This window comes from Canis lupus, chromosome 7 (assembly GCF_003254725.2).
Source record: "Canis lupus dingo isolate Sandy chromosome 7, ASM325472v2, whole genome shotgun sequence".
Taxonomy (NCBI): Eukaryota; Metazoa; Chordata; class Mammalia; order Carnivora; family Canidae; genus Canis; species Canis lupus.
The window spans coordinates 3,717,667-3,736,753 of record NC_064249.1 but is presented as its reverse complement, the minus strand read 5'-3'; the positions used below and the strand labels follow the sequence as shown (position 1 = coordinate 3,736,753).

The 19,087-nt window shown below is 35.9% G+C and overlaps 1 long non-coding RNA gene across 6 annotated transcripts in view; it reads right to left on the bottom strand.

The window, feature by feature from the left end:
- Positions 1-955: 955 nt before the first annotated feature.
- LOC112648270 (uncharacterized) overlaps positions 956-19,087 on the bottom strand; it is a 77,176-nt gene continuing 59,044 nt past the window's right edge. For 2 of the 6 annotated variants that reach the window (XR_007411756.1, XR_007411755.1), the window contains 2 exons: positions 2,743-2,805; positions 956-2,659 (listed from right to left, as the gene is read on the bottom strand). This is a non-coding gene — a long non-coding RNA (uncharacterized LOC112648270). Of the gene's footprint in view, positions 2,660-2,742; positions 2,806-11,507; positions 17,935-19,087 lie in introns of those variants that run through there. The other 4 variants (XR_007411754.1, XR_003128877.3, XR_004817254.2 and 1 more) reach the window with 2 other exon arrangements.

Below are 19,087 nucleotides of genomic sequence, written 5' to 3'. Positions count from 1 at the left end.
GACTGCAATTTATTTATTTTTTTAAGATTTGATTTATTTATTTGAGAGAGAGAGAGACAGAGAGAGTGCTCAAGCAGGGGGCAGGGGTATAGGGAGAAGTAGAGTCGCTGCAGAGGAGGGATTCTAACGTGGGGCTTGATCCCAGGACCCTGGGATCACAACCCGAGCCAAAGGAAGGTGCTTAACCAACTGAGCCACTCAGACACCCCTGAAGACTGGACTTTAAAGAAAGAGTGTCCATTCTGACAGACATCAAGGGAATCCCAAGCAGGAAAACATGATTTGGTCAAAAGTATTTTCAGTGGAAAATAGCATACATGAGTGGAGAGAGGAATGGAAGAAGAAGGCAAATTATAGATAGTTGAGGTGAAAATAGGAAGCCAACGAATTTAGACAGTGCTGCACACTATTTTCAAAGTCTCAGCTTTAAAGAAAATGAAACAGGGACACCTGGGGGGCTCAGTGGTTGAGTGTCTGCCTTCAGCTCAGGGTGTGATCCCAGGGTCCTGGGATCAAGTCCCGCATCAGGCTACCCACAGGGAGCCTGCTTCTCCCTCTGCCTGTGTCTCTGTCTCTCTGTGTGTCTCTCATGAATAAATAAAAATCTTTTTTTAAAAATAAAGAGATTAAAAATAAATAAAGAGGATGAAACAAATGGATGAAGCAAGTACAGAGAAGATTCTTCTTAAATGTCCTTTTTTTTTTTTTGCTTGAGAGCTAAACCTCAGAGGTTTGGTTTTTTTTAAAAAAAGATTTATTTATCTGTTTGAGAGACACAGAGTGCATGAGCAGGGGAAGGAGCAGAGAGAGAGCAACAGAGAGAGAAGCAGATACCCCACTGAGCACAGAGCCAGACAGGGGGCTCTGTCTCACCACCCCAGAATCATGACCTGAGCCAAAATCAAGAGTCGGATGCTTAACCGACTGAGCCACCCAGGTGTTCCAATCTTGTCACAGGTTAAATGGAAAGAGCGAATACACAGATTAAATGGAAAGAGCCAATACAGTGAATGAGGAGAGGGAAATCATAGAAGAAGATATGTCCTGAGCAAAGCAGAGGGAGTAAGTTAACTATGGGCCTGGAGCCTACAGCTGAGGAAATGGAGGGAGCAACTAGATGGACTAGAGCGACTCAGTGAAAACTAGAGGTCGGTTCATCCATTGGAAATGGAATGGTGGAGAGAAGTAGTTGAGGAAGAGGAAAACATCTGGGTTGACCACGGCGGGGTGGGTGGGGTAAAATGCTAGGTCAGAGTTGAGGGATCAAGGAATTTGGAAGCCCATGGATTTGTACTAACACACGTCCATATAGTTGGGTGGCATTTTTTTTCCCCCAGTGACATCAAAATTGAAAGGACAGTCGCTTTGTGGATAATAGAGTGAGAAACCAGAATGGTAGGAAATGCTAGGCAGAGAGTAAGACACCACAGTTTAGATCTTGGATGTGCTGAAATATTTGATAGTCATGATGAGACCTGGAGCCGGGTCCCAGGGGTCCCAGAAATGGGTTTCTGCAAGGGGACTTGAAGGAAAATAGAATTGACAAGGGCGGGGGAAGAATAATATATTTGACAGATTTTAAAATATGAATATCCAAGCCTTCCAAATATTCCAAACGTAGGCAATCTCAAAGGATTTACATTATTATCATTACTATTACTACAAATAACAACGTAACAATCATTATCTCAAATGACAAGCTTAAAACTGCTGTGGGATAATTCAGTGACAATATTCAGTGTAAAACAGCCGAACTAGTTCAGAAAAACCATGACATCCGTAGCCGTTTTTGTGAAGAAGTCAGATGAGTAATGTGAGGCCATTAATGGGTCACGGTTGTAAGTTTAATAACATAGATCAGCACCTTGGAAGGCAAAGCACAAAGAGCAGGGGTAACGTTTTATCTTAAAGTTGGGTTTAATTAGAGAAATCAATCTACCATATGACTCTCACAAGTGTCCTGATAGTTCCGTAGTTATTTATACATTATTTTTTCTTCCTTAGCAAATACCATAGCAAGAGGAAGGATTACTTGAGCCAGTCCCCACCCAGAGCAACAGAAATGTAAAATTACCAGGTGTTTCTGTCTTAATTTGACCAAGAAATCTAATAAAAGATAGAATGGTATTTTTAAGTGCTGTTATTAAGGACACTGGTGCCAGATGGCACGGGTGCTGGTGTGTTTCTTCATGTCTTCTCTTCCACCCACACTGCGACAGTAGGAAGGTGTGCTAACTTAGACTATTATCTTACAGATTCCATGAATAAAACAGGTTACCTTTTTTTTTTTTTTTTTAAGTGCTCTGTACCATTCAGAAATGTAGGGAAGTATCATTCTTGCTTAAACTCGGTGCTGTTTCCTCTAAATCTGATCATTACGATAAAAACTGAATAAATAAACCTGAAGATGCTGCTGATGGGAGGAAAAAAGTTAGGATCAATATTACGACATTCAATACGTCTTTCAAAGGTGAGAGATCTCTGGATTGTGTCTGCAAAAAGCGGGCCACAGTTGCATTCATTGTTCAGTGAGCTTGTCCACACAGTTCAACCCACCGACAGCAATGAATGTTGATTGTGACCTTTGAAAAAATAATCTCTGCGTGGAGAAGAGAACATCCTGGTGGGTTCTGCTTCAGTTTTCCGTCTTCTGCAAGTTCTGAAAGCCATGGAGTAGTAGATGATGGTTAGCTATAGGGTACAATCAACGGTCGATGGTTTTGATTTTAATTCCAAACTCACCGACAGCGTTGAATGTTCACTGAAGCAACCTCTAAACTCAGAACTCTGCTGACTGTATAGGATCTGTAAGCATCGGAAGGGGGCGGGAGACAGAAACAACACGGTAACGTTAGTCAGACATCTATGCATTTTTAAGCCATTTCAAAAGAATATGAAAGAAGAATGTGATTCTTCCAACCAAGAGCTTGGCAAACCTCCACATCACATTATGTGAAAGGAAAGGATCTGTTTCATTGAGTTAAAAAAAAAAAAATGCCTATTTTGGCTTAGTTCCAGAGATGAAATTATCTCACTCCTAATGACAGGGAGGATTTGTTATTCAAAGGAGCTTGAAGTAGCAAATCAAAACAATATCTTATAATTTAAATATTGCTACGCTTATAGTAGGTAAACATGTGGTATTTAGATTATACAAATTAAATGGAATTTTCATAAATTTCCTAAAATCAAATTGTTAGTGTTATCTTTTTATATTTAGTATTGTTTTCCTAAGGATTATAGAAAAATAAAATTTTAAAAGGCTATAAAATTAGTACATTCTCTGAAAAATTCTTATTCAGAACTACTGGACAAATAAGTGAAGAAACCAGCTCAACACGTTTTTCTTAGCTTATGGCATAAAGATTTCATTAAAACCATTAAAGGTATAAATAATCAAGGTATGCTACAACATCATTCGTTTCTAACCATTTTGGATACAAAAACCCTAACACTTTTTGGGAGGTCTTTTCATATTCCTTTTATCCAGGAGTGCTTTGTGACTTATGCTTATTTTTACATCATTACAAACTCTACTCAACATATTTTTAGAACCATTTTCAATATATATTTTTTTATCATCAGTTTTTAAAAAGTCACTTTGTTTGTGTCAAAACCAGGATAGGAAGTCACTATTTCATATGCTTAATTGGCACCTAGCGTGATTATAATTATCTGTGGGTGAGACAACCCACAATAATTTAGAATAGTGCTTTGAAGGTGACCATCGTCTGTTCAATCAAGGCAAGTTTGTGAAATATGTACTCTAAATGGTTATATATTCTAATATTTCACTCACGTAGACTATGTTAAAGCCACTGATTGTTTAGTGACTTCTAGATAAAATGTTTATGTGGAAACTGACTTTTTAAGGGGAAAAATGATTAGTAATCTCCTGAGTGACAGTCTTAGAATATAAGATGGTGGTTAATGTGAATTTTGCAGTGTTCATTCTTTTGAAACAACCAAACTTTTCCTACAAACTAAAACTTTTTAGGAAAATGCTTTATCAGTAGGTGTTTCTGTGTTGCTGCTGGATATTATCAAAGCCCTGGGGATTTGTTTGTTTGTATTATCAATTACAACTGGATGTTGCCTGTCTGTTACAATATTCGTGTCAAGTCAACATACAACCATCTTATTCCACGCCTATTCCTCTCCAGCTACGTGTGCTAATATTTGCATAATAGGGATGCTATAATAAAAGACTCTAACTTGTGTATTTTGCATTAACACGAAATGTGCATTTAGCTTACTAATAAGCAAGACTCTAAGGCAGTTAAAATTAATTGCAAGGCTTAACTACCTTCTTATTTTCCAAAATATTTTTCTACAAGCCCTTAATAGAATATAATTAACTTAAAATTCCTAACTATAAAATTGATTCACTTCTAACAATAAGAAACTACATTTGGGATGCCCGGGTGGCTCAGGGGCTGAGCGTCTGCCTTCGGCTCAGGGAGTGGTCCTGGTGTCCTGGGATCGAGTCCTACGTCAGGCTTTCTGCATGGAGCCTGCTTCTCCTTTTGCCTGTATCTCTGCCTCTCTCTGTGTCTCTCATGAATGAATAAAATATTTTATTTTATTTAGATTTTATTCATTCATTCATGAGAGACACACACTGAGAGAGAGAGAGAGAGAGAGAGAGAGAGGCAGAGACACAGGCAGAGGGAAAAGCAGGCTCCATGCAGGGAGCCCGACATGGGACTCGATCCCGGGTCTCCAGGATCACACCCTGGGTTGCAGGCAGCACTAAACCGCTGAGCCACCCGGGGTTGCCCTAAAATCTAAAAAAAAAGAAAGAAAAGAAAAGAAAAGAAAAGAAAAGAAAAGAAAAGAAAAGAAAAGAAAAGAAAAGAAAAGAAAAGAAAAGAAAAGAAAAGAAAAGAAAAGAAAAGAAAAGAAAAGAAAAGAAAAGAAAAGAAAGAAAGAAAGAAAGAAAGAAAGAAAGAAATTACATTAGATGTCTTGTCATATACAAAATAGCAATGATAAATATAGTGATTAATTTCTTCTTTCCTTGGGATAAACTAGATACATGCTTCATAAAGTTCTAGTTTGTTGAAGGTAAAAATCTCATCTCCGAGCCACATACATGTTCCCAAACTGGAAATAAGATGTCTGCATTCTGACTTGTAGGTTCCCTTGTGTTGGACAAGAGAATACATTTTAGATTATTTTCGTTCCATATGGAAAAAAAATGTTCTACTTGCTGGTTAACCTAATTTTCTGCTAATTCATGTGTGCTTTCCATTTTAAATCTCTCTCTTCCACATCTTTATTTTCATGACTTAATCCTTGGCTATAAATCACTGATCTGTGAAACACTGAGCTTCAACAGTACCAAAATTTTACAATTTCTGTAAGAAAATGTGCAGTGACACTTCTCTGCAGTGTATGTAATTCCAGAATTCTGAGGTTGACAGTAGCAATCTGCATACCCGCATAGCTTTCCTTGAACAAGAGGAGTCACAGCAGTAGGTCACTTATGGATCGATATCTTTCTGTCCACCTCCTCATAATTTTGGAGAGTTGTGTGGACAGAATAAGACCAACTTGCAAAAGGCCAGATTTATTTTAGCCTTTATTTCTCGTCTCTAGGCTTGCGAGAACATTAAATATTTCAGTTTTGCTTAAGGTTAGTAGGTCATAAATAAACCAAAGCAATTTCTTTGCTTTGAGCAAGAGGGTCACAGAATACATGAAATACCACTTTTAAACACAGCAGACCCTAACATGAATTGACAGAGGAACATGAAGAAGTAGTGTGATGTGCCTCAGCAAAAGGCCATAGGGATTTGGGAGGCTGAAGTTGTCTGTTTTAAGAATAGATTATATATCTTGTCTGATGACCTGTATTTAATTTAAGTGACTGCCTTTGCCAGTCCTTCCAGAGGGCAAGTGTGTGAAATAGAGCATCTCAATGTCAGTCTCCAGTCCTTTCCTCTGCCTGATGCCTTGACCTAAATTGAGCATGTGGGCATTGATCTGGACAAATGAAAGCGAATGAGATTTTGCTACCACATGAGTTTTATTAATTCTAGTTGGTTTGAACACTTTAGGGACAGCACATATCCACGAATAGACTTAGATTTTAATCAGTTTTATTTTCTGTTGATGGAAATGAATCTCTGTTTCGAAACATAAAGAGTGAAGATGTCGCGTTAGAAAAATTGCCATTGCATTTTCCTTCCCGTTCCCCTGGAAGAAAGGGACACCATGTCTGAAACCCAGAATAAATGAGGTGTCAGCTTAGGTGGTATTTGGGGGGCCCCCTAGATTCCTTTCTTGGGTTCATATCCATTTTCTTGGAAGATTTCTTCCTCTATTCAGGATATGAACTCTCATAAAATGTTTCAGCACTAACATTTTCACCTTCCCAATTATGCAGTTAAAGTGCCTATTGCAGAAATGCTCATTCTTGGTAATTATAATTGCAATTATTGGGACCTCTGGCTGCTTCAGTAGAAAGAGTGAAAGCATCAAAGAGGTCACAAACTGACTCAATTCAGAGAGAGCCAAGTTGAATACTTAGACCTGGCTCTTCACTGAGAAAGCAGAAAAATCAGGGCAAGTCATGCCAGAGCTTGGCTTAGATTAGACCTCTTTTACTACTGAAATACTGACAACCCAGAGGGGCCTATAATTTTGCTTTCCAACAGCTTTGTAATGCCTGATAGCTGTTAACCCCTGGTGACAGCAAACGGCCTGAACGTTTCTGGTTTTCCTTCCCTCCCAAAACTGTGGAAATAATTCCACACTACTCACTTTGTAAAATGGCTTATGAATTTGCTTTGGAGAAGAGAAGCGTTTCCAGCATAACCTCTGTGCTATCTGGCAACATTACTAGCAATTGAATTTAAAAAAATGATTATATATATATATCTCCTACATAGTGTATATGTTCCACAATAAAAAGATATTTTTCACAGACAAATCAGTCCAATTGACCCTTATTGAGTCCTTATAATTTTAAAAGGAAATTTTATTTTCTGGAAAGATTTGGAAATCTACAAACTAGCCATCTCCTTGGTGTTTGTTCTTGGAAGCGTTCATAGACATAAATATTGGTGTGTTTGTTTAAAACACATATACTATCTCAAATCAAAGTTTAATCTAACAGAGAAGGTTAGAAAAAAGAACCCCCGTAACTCCAACATGAATGCCACTTTTAAGAACAGCCTAGCATTAGTGATATTTTTTGCTTTACTTATTTTCCTTATATTAATCATTGGTTATCACAAACTGGATTACAACTTTTTTTTTTTTTTCCGCAGAGAATGTATACAAACTATGTTTACATGTATAAAGGCCTTCCGTGTATGGATGTTGTAGCAATTTGAAAGGCATTGGACGGTACAGGAGGATAAGTGAACAGCAACAAAACTGGGTCAATGGACTGGGATCTGCCCCTCACTGGCTCGGTTACATAACTTCTCTGAGTTTTAGTTTTCTAGATAAAATCTGGAGAAAAAAATCGTCCACACTCTACTAGTTCAATTTATTTTCAAATAACCCTTTAGAATAGATACTCTGCAAAGGATAGCATAATATTCCTTTTTTTTTTTTAAAGGATGGAGATTTGTATCTAGGTCTGCCAAGATTCTAATGCTTCTTCCCTTTAAAAACAGCTGCTTTCCCACTTGCAAGATGAAGAAAAAGAAATGTTAGATTTCTAAATAGCTTCAAGATACATCACTTAAAACAGCACAATAACATTCCCAGTAAGATCAGCACTCAGCTGTGTTCCTTCCTTACCTGGTAGGAGGTACTGACCAACAGGCAGGGAAAATTCTTCCAAGACAGAGAGTTTTAAAGAGGATTGATGTCTTAAAAGTTACAATTAATCTTAACCTCTCCTGACGTCAGGAGCCCTTGATTGACCTAATGCATCCTGTCTTAATGTCCAACATTATTAGCACAGTGTGGGGATTCTGGTGTATTTAGCATGACTTTTCATCTTTCAACATGATTTCTTGTTTTTTAGGTTATGTCATAAATTATTTTAAAACACATTAAGTATGTAATTGGCTATCCATTGAATTAAATTAGTGTTTAAGTATTCACTGGATTTTTAAACATTCATCAAACCTTCATATTTTTTAATGTTTGAAAGTTTGTCTACTGGAAAAATACTTCAGTGTTCCTTTGCTCTGAAATTTAAGCTTCTTCCTGAAGCAAAAAAAGAAAGAATGAAAGAAAGAAAAAGAAAAGGAAAGAAAATATACATATTACTCTCTTCATTTCTCCAAAACTCATGAGCATATTTTGTAATTAAATTATATGGACTTTTAAACTATCCCTTTATGAATAATCAAAAATAATCAAATTACCAAAAAAAGTGGTTTTTTCTTTTTACTAGAATAAAACACTTTTTTTTTTTTAGAAGAGTGTGAAGTTTGGAGTGAACTGAATAAAATGAAAAATTTAAATTGTAACTGAAGCTAAAACATATTTTTTTCATAATGAAGATTCATTATGCCAATAGTATAGCCATCATGACTTCCACAAACTGTGTCAATGCCATGGTCAGCAGTGTTTATTTTTAGCAAGGAAATATAGTGCCTTTGATCTATGACTTTGCAGGAATGGTTGATTAATCCCTCAGTTTGGAAAGAATAGACATGTTGACTGATACTTAAAATAATTTGAGAATTCACCCCCAGTAAACATACCATGTTAGTTACACAATTTGTCTTATTATGCTGATATTCTTAAGCATGTGGATTCATTGTGGAAAATTAAGAATAACACATGGATTACAGAAAATAAGCTTTTTCTAGGAAAAAACATCAGTTTTTGAGAAGAAGTATACTTTGCTTATACAGATTGCTTAAAATTTGTCATAGGAGGAGACCAGAGATACATAATCAAAAAAAAAAAAAAAAAAAAAAAAAAAGCTAGGTTTTTAAAAAAAATTTTCACGGCAGCCTGGGTGGCTCAGCGGTTTGGTGCCACCTTTGGCCAGGGCGTGATCCTGGAGACCCGGGATCAAGTCCCACGTCAGGCTCCCTGCATGGAGCCTGCTTCTCCCTCTGTCTGTGTCTCTGCCTCTCTCTCTTTGTCTATCATGAATAAATAAGTAAAACTCTTTATAAAACTTTTTTTCATGTGAAATGATCAAATATTAAGTTGTGATTTATTATGTTACACATGATTACAAATATTTTTTGAGTATCGATAACATCTTCCAAATTGTCTCTGTTCCATTCAAAATTCAGTCTACAATTTAAATTCTTCCAAGCTTTTGACTTCATTCACCATTAACTATGTTATTAAAATACCTTACTATTTTTGGAAGATATTGTGAAGGTATTTCTGGCTTCATAAATTATACAGGCATCTGTTCTTTCAATCAACAGGATACCAAATGTTTTTTACATCAATCTGTGTGAAACAATGTATATAATACAATTTTATTTCCCATGAGCTTTTAGTAAGCACTGACTTGGTAGTAAAAAAATGTTTGAATGATTTGGAGATTAGGATGGTGGAAAGGGGATGAAAAATAGTAAAAAATGTATTACACAGTACAATCTGTGAAGATTTTTAAAAAATCTAATAAGTAGAATAGGATAAACAGACTAAAAATAGAACATTTTTAAAAAGAACTTATGGTATAAAAGTAGCTTTCGAGGTTTCTCTTCTACACAGAAATTTAAAATTAATGAGATTAGCAGAACTTGACAATTTTAACTACAAAGCTAAATCTCTATTAAAAGGTTATTGCTTACGGTTCTAATGTTCTGCAAAATACCCTACTTGGAAACTATGAAAGTTCATAAAATTTTTTGATATTAAGCTCTGATATGCATTACATGGATTTTGTTTTACTCCATCAAAGTCACCTTTATAAGAATTCATCCTTTATGAATGAGTAATTTAAAGTAAACTTGAACAAGCAGGAACTTTACCTAATACAATCAGCAGGTTGCTATGTTCTCTCCACAGGTGACTTCTAGGCTGAGAAAGGATTCCAGCCACAAGTCAAGAGTCCATTACAGTTAAATATCATATTGCTCAATAAATCTTATGAAAATGAAATGCCTTAGCACAAGCTATTCATCAAATATATGCCATATGACATATTTGGATTAATTGTCGAAAGGACTTGTGCATTGATTTGAACCCTGAAAAATGACCTTGTCTAGACCTAAGATTCTGTGATTCTTACAGTTTTTATTCTATTTTTAGATTTTTCTTAGTCAAAGAGAATAATTCCTATTGGGCTTAATTAATATTTCTTACACTGTGCGCTTTAAAAGAATAAACAGGTAACAACCCGACAGTTAACCATTCACAGTGTTTTTTTTCTCTTCTTAGAAATATTAATAGATCAGTTTGTTTCTTGAACAATAAGACCATGTGGCAACACAATCACTGAAATCATAACTGAAGAAAGGAAAGACAAAAGACCTCATTCAGAGGTTACTTCACGTTTGTACCAATGTAAGAATGTTCCTTATTAAATGTGTAGCAATAATCCAAATACATTGACAATTTTATACTGCTAGTTATATTCTTTATAACTGTTCCTTCTCCCCCCACCCCCCCAAAAAAAAGTTACATGGAAATTATTGCGTTAAAATACATTTTGAGATTGGGAGAGAAAGAGAAATAAGAAAGTGACTTCATAGCAAGAAGGTTTCCTTCCCATCCAAATCTTCACTTTTGGGTTGCTTTCCTCTCATATTTACATATTTGCAGAAAATTGGATGGCTTAAGTTTGCAAAAATGTCTATATGAAACTATATAGACTTTCTATATGAAAGTCTATCAGACATGGAGGTAAGCCATCTTTGATGTTATAAGGTTCAAGTGGAAAATTGTGATTTGATTTAAGCAATCTTTATGAATTATTTGCAATCCAGAAAAGACACCCTCCCACTAACACTAATCCAGCTAGCAAACTCTTAGTTTATGGCAAAGATATGATATAATTGTACTATATTTTTTGAAATTATTCCTTTTGGACTTATGAATGAACACCCTCTCTCCTGTATTATTCCTAAATGTTTACTGGAGATTAATACCAAGGGAAACTGACACAATGACATATCTATACAACTGTTTTTAACAATAGTTATCTGCTATTAATAATAATGCAGTGGCTGGGTATAGCTCATAATTTTTAATCAGTGAAGGTATTAATTAGATAATCTTGGATCAAAGTCAATTTACGTGCCTTTTTTATATCCCCTCTGAAACTCCAATTAAATACACTACTCTTCCCAGTTTCCTGTCTTAAAACTAGTTTTTAGTGTTGCCTCGAAGCTGTTAAACAGCTGCAACATTCCAACCATGAAGCTAGCGATGAGTAAATTACACAAATGCAAATACAGTTAAATTTCTTCTGCAAAAGGGTCTAAAAGGCATACATTTGGGGAGAAAATACTTAGATGTTCAAAGAATTTTAGACATAAGACTAGAGATATGCCCACAGTACCATAAATGTTTTATGGAAAAGATGATGATTATTGTACAAATAAAAAAACATCATAGAGCCATAGGATAAAGACAAATATTTATTCTCTAAAAAGTATTAAATTATATACTCAATTAACACAGATTCAAAAACGCTAGAGAATTTGAGACAAGCTATCAGTGAATGACGGAATTCTATGGTTACCACCCATCTCGCCTCCTTATCAAATTCTCTCTATATAATTACTTAGCATCTATTTTAAATACCTTTTTGCTGCATGATTATTAGCTAAGAATTATTTTTTAATCGTGCAAGAAGATAACATAATGTTCTATACCCCAAGACTTTTAAAGGCCAATTAATGTTGCCTACTGAATTTTAAAATGAGAGAATAACGAAATACAATGGACTAAAGACATGTACACCGAGGAGACACAGACCTCTAGTTTCAACATTATATATATTTTCTCTGTGAAATGGACTCTAAAAATGAAAAATGGATACGCAGATAATTTTATGAACCCCCCCCCCTTTTTCGTATACTTCTCTTACTTTGTCTATTTTCCCCACTAGACAGGGAGATCCTTGAGGTCGGGAACTGTTTCTCACTCATCTGTGGACCAGAGGACCTAACATATTTCCTTGAACATAGTTGGTGATCAGCGTGTGCTTGTCGCCTCCTCCTTAATTCTCTGGCACACATCTATCTAGAATATCTAACTGCTCAAACAGAGTCCATGTCCCATCTATTCCTCCTTTTCCTGACTCTGTAAAACCACAGAGAAGCAGCTAACTTCCATGCAGGGGCCCCACACATCTGGACGATCTGGAATCTAAAGTCTAAATCCCAGAAGCTAATCATTCTCAAAGGTTCTGCTGTGGAAAAGCGTGAACAGGTTAAATAAAGCTCATCGGGGATCTTGGCCAACTGTTATCCGAACAATTGATAGAGAGCAACGCACAGGGTTAATTTTCCAACAAATAATTCTTTCTCTTTAATATAGCATCTGATGAAATGATGAATTTTACTCTTCTGTGCAATAGGCCATATGTTGTCTTCAGGTGATGTGAACAAAGGTAACCGTGTGTTTAAACCTTGCAATCATAAACAGGTGTCCAAGCCCCAAATACCTCTTGGTAGACTATATACTTCTTCTGATAATATTTTCATTTTTGAAAACATGTCTGTATTATCTCGATTGAACAAGACATGTGGGTACCGCGGAAAGGATAACAATTTGGGGACCGATTCAACACTGTATGCTTTAACTGTCCCCATGTTTTGTTTAGTAAATAGTCATATATATATATAAAGGACAGCAGGGGAGGGGGGGAGCGGAGTGCTCTGGTTAGATAAAAGTTCCTCTTTATCTAATTCTGTTCTTACCAAAACATACCTTGAGGAATGAGTTGCATGCCCTCTAACTATATTAACCACATACTGTTCCCTCCTTGAGGTCCAGTAAAGATTATTTTCTGATCCCTTTTTAGTATTTCCTCCAGGTGGGTGTTCAGAACAAATATCCAAATAATCTGGTTCTGTCCACCACAATGAACTTTAGAGGGATTTCATTCAGCACAGATTAGATTAGTTGTTTTATTTCAGTCCTTGTGTATCAATGATCAAACTACTTTATGCACCAAATGTCACAGGGGTTTTCCAGCTATATTCTTGAAAACTGAATCACCCTCAAAGGATGGAGACTTGTCTTCTTTCAGTATCTTTTAAAAATGGGGTTTAGAGACACCGGGGTGGCTCAGTGGTTGAGCATCTGCCTTTGGCTCAGGGAGTGACCCTGGGGTCTCGATCTCGAGACCCTCATTGGGCTCCCCGCAGGGAGCCTGCTTCTCCCTCTGCCTGTGTCTCTGCCTCTCTCCGCGTGTCTCTTATGAATAAATAAATAAAACCTTTTTTAAAAAATGGAGTTTAAAAATAAATGGAGTTGGATTTAAAGGCAATCCCCCAAAAGTTGTGACCAATGGCGGAGTCCCTGGCCTGTGGCACCACCTTCCAAGGCAATTAACTCCAAGGGGCCAATGGAGTTCAGATGTGTATATAGGACTATGTTTACCCAGAAATCAGTCACATTAACATAAATATTGATATTTATAAAAAAGTCTCAGCAAGTGAAATATTTATTCCACGGCTGATTTACAGCAACACAAGGACTTATTTACTAATAGTTAAGATCCTGTCAATTATAATATCCTCAAGGGAAAATGTTCTAGCCTTTTAGAATTTTTTTTAATTAAAAAATCATTTTAGCTAGAAGATATTTTCCCCAGAAGATACCATTAGAAAGACCTTAACAAAATCATACGTTACTCTATAGTCTTCTTTCTCTAACATTTCTTTTGTTTTTATTAAATTCAGCTTACATCAATGTCCAAAAAGTTGACGGTCATTCATTGTCATGCTACCAATCTTGTCTTATTTTTCAGGACATCATGCTCTTTGAGATGCCTGTGTACATTGTGGTCATCTGTGGTCATCGTCCTGTGCCTAAAATCTCATTTCTTAATGTTATCCTGGATTTCTGCTTGTTGCTCAAAAGAATTCTCACAAGAAAGCAACAAATTGAATTATGTAGTTACCGAAAAGGATAAGCATCCCCGAAATAGTTTCAGACATATTGACTAATTTGAGCAATCCAATTAGTTTCTCCCCATACCTCATACTTACCACAGGGAAGGCATATTTTACATAATGAGATTTACAGAAAATTCTGTCATTCTGGAGAGAGAGCTATAAAAATATATTATGCTTCAGTCTATTTTCAGCTTTTATTTTCTGGCAAAAAAAAGGAAAAATAATTTTGGCAATAACTTGTCAAAGAGTCCCCTCAAATCTTTTTGTTGTTTTAGGGTAACAAAAATATTTTTACGAGACGGAGTTTTGACCTAAGTGTTCACTTAAAAATAGTTCCTTTCACATTCTCAATTCTACACTCTGCCCAGTTTTGTTAAGATCACCTGAATGATACAAAATTATGCTAACTTATACCAATTTAAAAACAACCATAAAAGCACACAGTCCTATGGACACAAACAACAAGACTGTAACTCTAATAAACAAGATTGGCTTCATGAAATGTTTTTCAATGAGCACTTTTAAGTTACCACAGTTTTCCCATCCTCTACGGGAAACATTCAAAGGCACTCCAGAGAAATATTATCTTTTCTTTGGGATATAAAATTAGTATCAAAAAACTAAAAATATCTATTGGAGACAAAAGATATCAACAAACATGCTTTCCTTTCTATTATGGGAAAAAGCCTGAGGCACATGGCAGGAATAATGGCAAGGGCTTCAGTTTTCCTACAGCCGTTAAAATATAACATTTTACCTCACTTAAAATCAATATTACATTAAAAGTACAATTTTCATGAGTTTCTATAGTTACTAAAGATATCTTACTGGAATGGGTAGTAAAATTTAAAATTAGATGTATGTCCATTATTACAAATTTGGAATACTTTAGGAGAAATAATGGAATTAAAAAAATATATATATATATAGCCCACCGAGAAATTCTTAATACATGTCTCCTGAAATTCAGTATATTTACATACTTATAAACAGTATATTTTCCCCAAACATGACATTTTTTCTTGAGGACAATTTGTGTGTCTTCAGGATGATGGGGGTAGGAAAGGAAAAATATATTTTATTCGAAGTTCTGTACTTAATGACACTTCCTAAGTTTGAGTCTTTACAATTAATCCAAGTGCAGTAAGACATTTCCATCTGGAGGAATATTTGAAAGAATAAAGATTGGTAATTTGCTTTAAGCTGACTTACTTTTCATGCTTTCGTATATGTCCTATGAAACATTTGCTCAGCACTCATTCCTTTTCTTTTTATATTTTTAACGATTTCAGAGATTGGTGCATAAAAATGTATGCCAGAGCTGTTTTCAAATATCTTTCTACAGGAATAGGCTGAATTTGGAAGCTGCATCCATTTTCTTACTTTCTGACTTTATAAAGTTTGTTTTGGAATTCTCAGTAGAGCGTGTTCAGGTACTTGTTACAAAACCTTGCAAACGTAAGGCAAGTCTGCAGGAGCCCCAAGTTCAAAATTCCAAACAGAAATAATCCATTTTTGCTAATGTCTAGAAACAAACATGAAAATCAAATGCTCTGCTTCTATTGTTAATTTAGTGACTGTGCATCGAAGCTCCACATATAAACAAAATATTTTTCCGTCTAAAGCTACCATAATTTTTTTTCTTAGTCAAATGCACCACAAAAAGAAAAAAAAAAAAAAAGAAGGAAGGGAAGGAAGGAGGGAGGGAGGAAAAGGAAAGATTTTTAAACTGGCATGCTTGAACAAAAGCTTTATCTTAAGAAAAAGAGAAACAAAGAATCTTTCTAAAAGTTGCTTTATCTTGGTTTTCCTTTGTAAAATTTAAAATTCTCAGAGTCTATGTTTTAATGTCAGAGAGTATCAGTAGGAGGACTTGACACCAAATACAGCATAGTTTCTACCTTAAATAAACAGATAGGCACTACTCCTTTGAGTATAGATTACTAGCTGAAAGTGAATATAAATTTGGATTACATCACATTCACTTAAAAACATACACTCTCATAAAATATCTCTTTGAGATTTTTTTGATGACACTTAGAATTTTAGATCTTTAATTCTAATATCATTTGCCTCCTATTCAAATTGTTTTTTAAGCTCTTTATTTTTTTTCTTTTTTTAAAAAATGCATTTAAGAATCTAGAACTTCTAGTTCCTTCACATTAGTGTCATCACACTGGTGCCACATGCCACATGGACAGGCGATCTCTCCATTTAGACCTTCCCTCCCATCTCCTAAGAAGCCACGAGGAAACATGTATGACCTCAAAATGTCATGAAACACACTTCCATTCATTTTGTTTTTGAAGAGCAAGAATGTTCAATGGATTTATTTCCTTTGTTATTTTCCCTTGGAACAAGAACTTGAATGCTTTATGTTTTGTAATAAATAATTTTTTTAAATCTAATTCTTAAAGCCCTAGATACTTGGTCTTCTTTCTTCCTCCTGCTCCTCTTTCTCCTTCCTCCTCCTCCCCCTCCTCCTCCTCCTTTTTCTTCTTCTTCTTCCTCTCCTCCTTTTCCTCCATCTTCTTCTCCTTCTTCTTCTTCAAAAATAGCCACCTCATGTTTCAATATTTGAAATGAAGAAGGGTGAAGTATAACTCATAAACAAAAGAATACATTACCTGCAGAATTAGACATTGGATCTTGAAATAGTTTTCTTGGTATATTTTCCCATTATTGAATTGATTTTCTAAAAAACAAATACTATACAGTTCAAGTTATACTTGCTCTCTGTGAGAAATAATTTTAAAATACGTTGTGAGAGACATTTACCAACCTGTATTATTAATAGAGTTATTTAGGTTATGGATTAATTATTACACTAGTTTGAATTTGGCTATTTATGGCTTTGTCTCTTGCCTTTTCCTAACCCAATCTAAACTCACCAAAATATAATCAGATGCTTAGAATATAAAACTATTCTAATAATACAGAAAAATATAGAAAGTGGTAAGTGGGAAGTCCAAACAAATGGGAAACCCCAAATTTTCTGAAGCCTTGTCTGACCAGGAACAAAGCAATCTTCTGTATGGTCAGGCATCAAGAGCCATCCTTGACTCCCGTCCTTATCTGCGACAGTCATGGCGCTATTCTTACCTCTACAAATACCAGTAGACTCAATAAGCAAAACAATGTGCTAGCTTTCCTCTATGACTCCTTGATAAGGTTTAGGGAGTAGATTTTTCAAGGAATAAATGAAGAACTAGGTGACCAGTAAATTGGGGGTTTTTGTTGATTGGTTAGTTGGTTGGTTTGCACAGAGTTCATTGTAAGGAATTTTCCTGCATCATTATATGAAGTAAAAAGGAAAATAATTAGAAAAGGTCAGATGAAACACATTTTTTTTTCATTCTAAATGAACAATGACTGACGTTAAAAATAGTTTCCCATTCATTTAAAAAGAGCAGCTGTGTTTGGCAAGAGAACGCTGGGAGTGAATGCAAGATGGTACCTGCTGACCCTTTATGCTACCAAGGCCAGAGTCCCGTTGCTCTGGGCTCCTCTCCATGGTGAGGAAGCACAGCACCAAGACCCCCAAGTCCAACACACCTCACAGTGCATGGATTTAAAAGAAAGCAGACGTAACCCGAGAAGGCACTTGTGAGGTGGGTTCGTATCTTCTAGGGAATATTCCAAGATGCCTCTTGGCTCCTGACCCGTGCTCTAGTGACAGTGTGCAGGGGGTAGGAGCAATGATGGGAGGCAAGTCATCTGCTTTAGGGTCGTGCATTTCCCCACCCCGGCATTTCTCTCAAGGAGGACTCAGCACATAAATCAGAGACAGAAAGTCTGTCTCCACGGAAGCCGAGGTAGAGCAGAGAGGGTGGAGGAACCATTGTCTCCAGCACTTGGCTGTCTGTTGAGAGTGTGATTACTGGCTGGAAAAACGCAGCCTTTGCAGAGGTTCAAGTGCCTGGATTACAAAACAGAGATTAATTAGGGTAGCCAAAATTCAAAGTACTGAAATAATGAACAAGTTTTCAGGACAAATGGAATTAATTTATAATATATAGTAGGCAGTCTGCCCAATTGCTGTGCCCTTTGGACAAGTAAAATAATTAAAAGCCTACATGTTCTACCAACTGTATGTGAATTTTTTCATCTGATTTCTACAACTCTTGCTGGAACTAAATATAGCATATGCCTTTTTAGCTTGACAAATAAAATCTGCTAAATGGATTAGATGCTCACTATTACACAAGAACTGGACTAAATAATGAAGTATAAGCGTGGCCCTTCATTTCAAAAACCCTCAAAGACTCCCTTTCTGAGTCTTTTAAGAAAGCAGTTCCCTCTTTCTCTGGTGAGGTTGAAAGAACATGCTTTGCTGTTACACTGAATCTATTGATCTATTGCCACCTTGACAATGAATTAATTATTAGGTGATTCGAAATTTTTCTCTTCGGAAATACAGTCGCATTTATCGAAGATTCCAGAAACCGTGCTGAAGGCAGAAAATAATTAATACAAAATCTTGATCAATAAGGCATATCATAAAGCATGATCTTCAATGTTACCATGTACTTGCTTTAGGATGAATGTAAACACGTACAGAATTTGGGTTGACATTGTCAATAGTAAAAACTCATTTCCTCCGGGGGGCGGGGGGGTAATATTTTAAAGAGGTTAAATGGTCTGGCTGGTCATGTGTTGGTGTGTTTGTGAGATCAAACAGTAGTTTGGAATAAACAAATTATGTGACAGGAAACCATCATCATTTCATTAACTGATTATTTGATAAAATACAGCTGTATAGTTTAAGAATACGAAGTGCAGAAAAATCCATTAACACAGACTAGGACCAAACTGTTTCAGGTTCTATGAGTGTGACTGCTACATGTGATATGTCTTTTTAAAAATCAGACTATAACCCATTTTATATAGAGAGAGACCCAATCTTTATATATATATTTTTTTCAGTAGAATTTTCCAGATGTCCCTTTCTATCCTAAGTTGCCGTCTGTGCATTTTGTTGTTGTTGTCATAAAGGGTATAGACAGGGAAGGAAATTCAGCGTTCATTTCTTTGTTCTTTTCATTGCCTTCCTTTGTAATTTAGAACTGTGA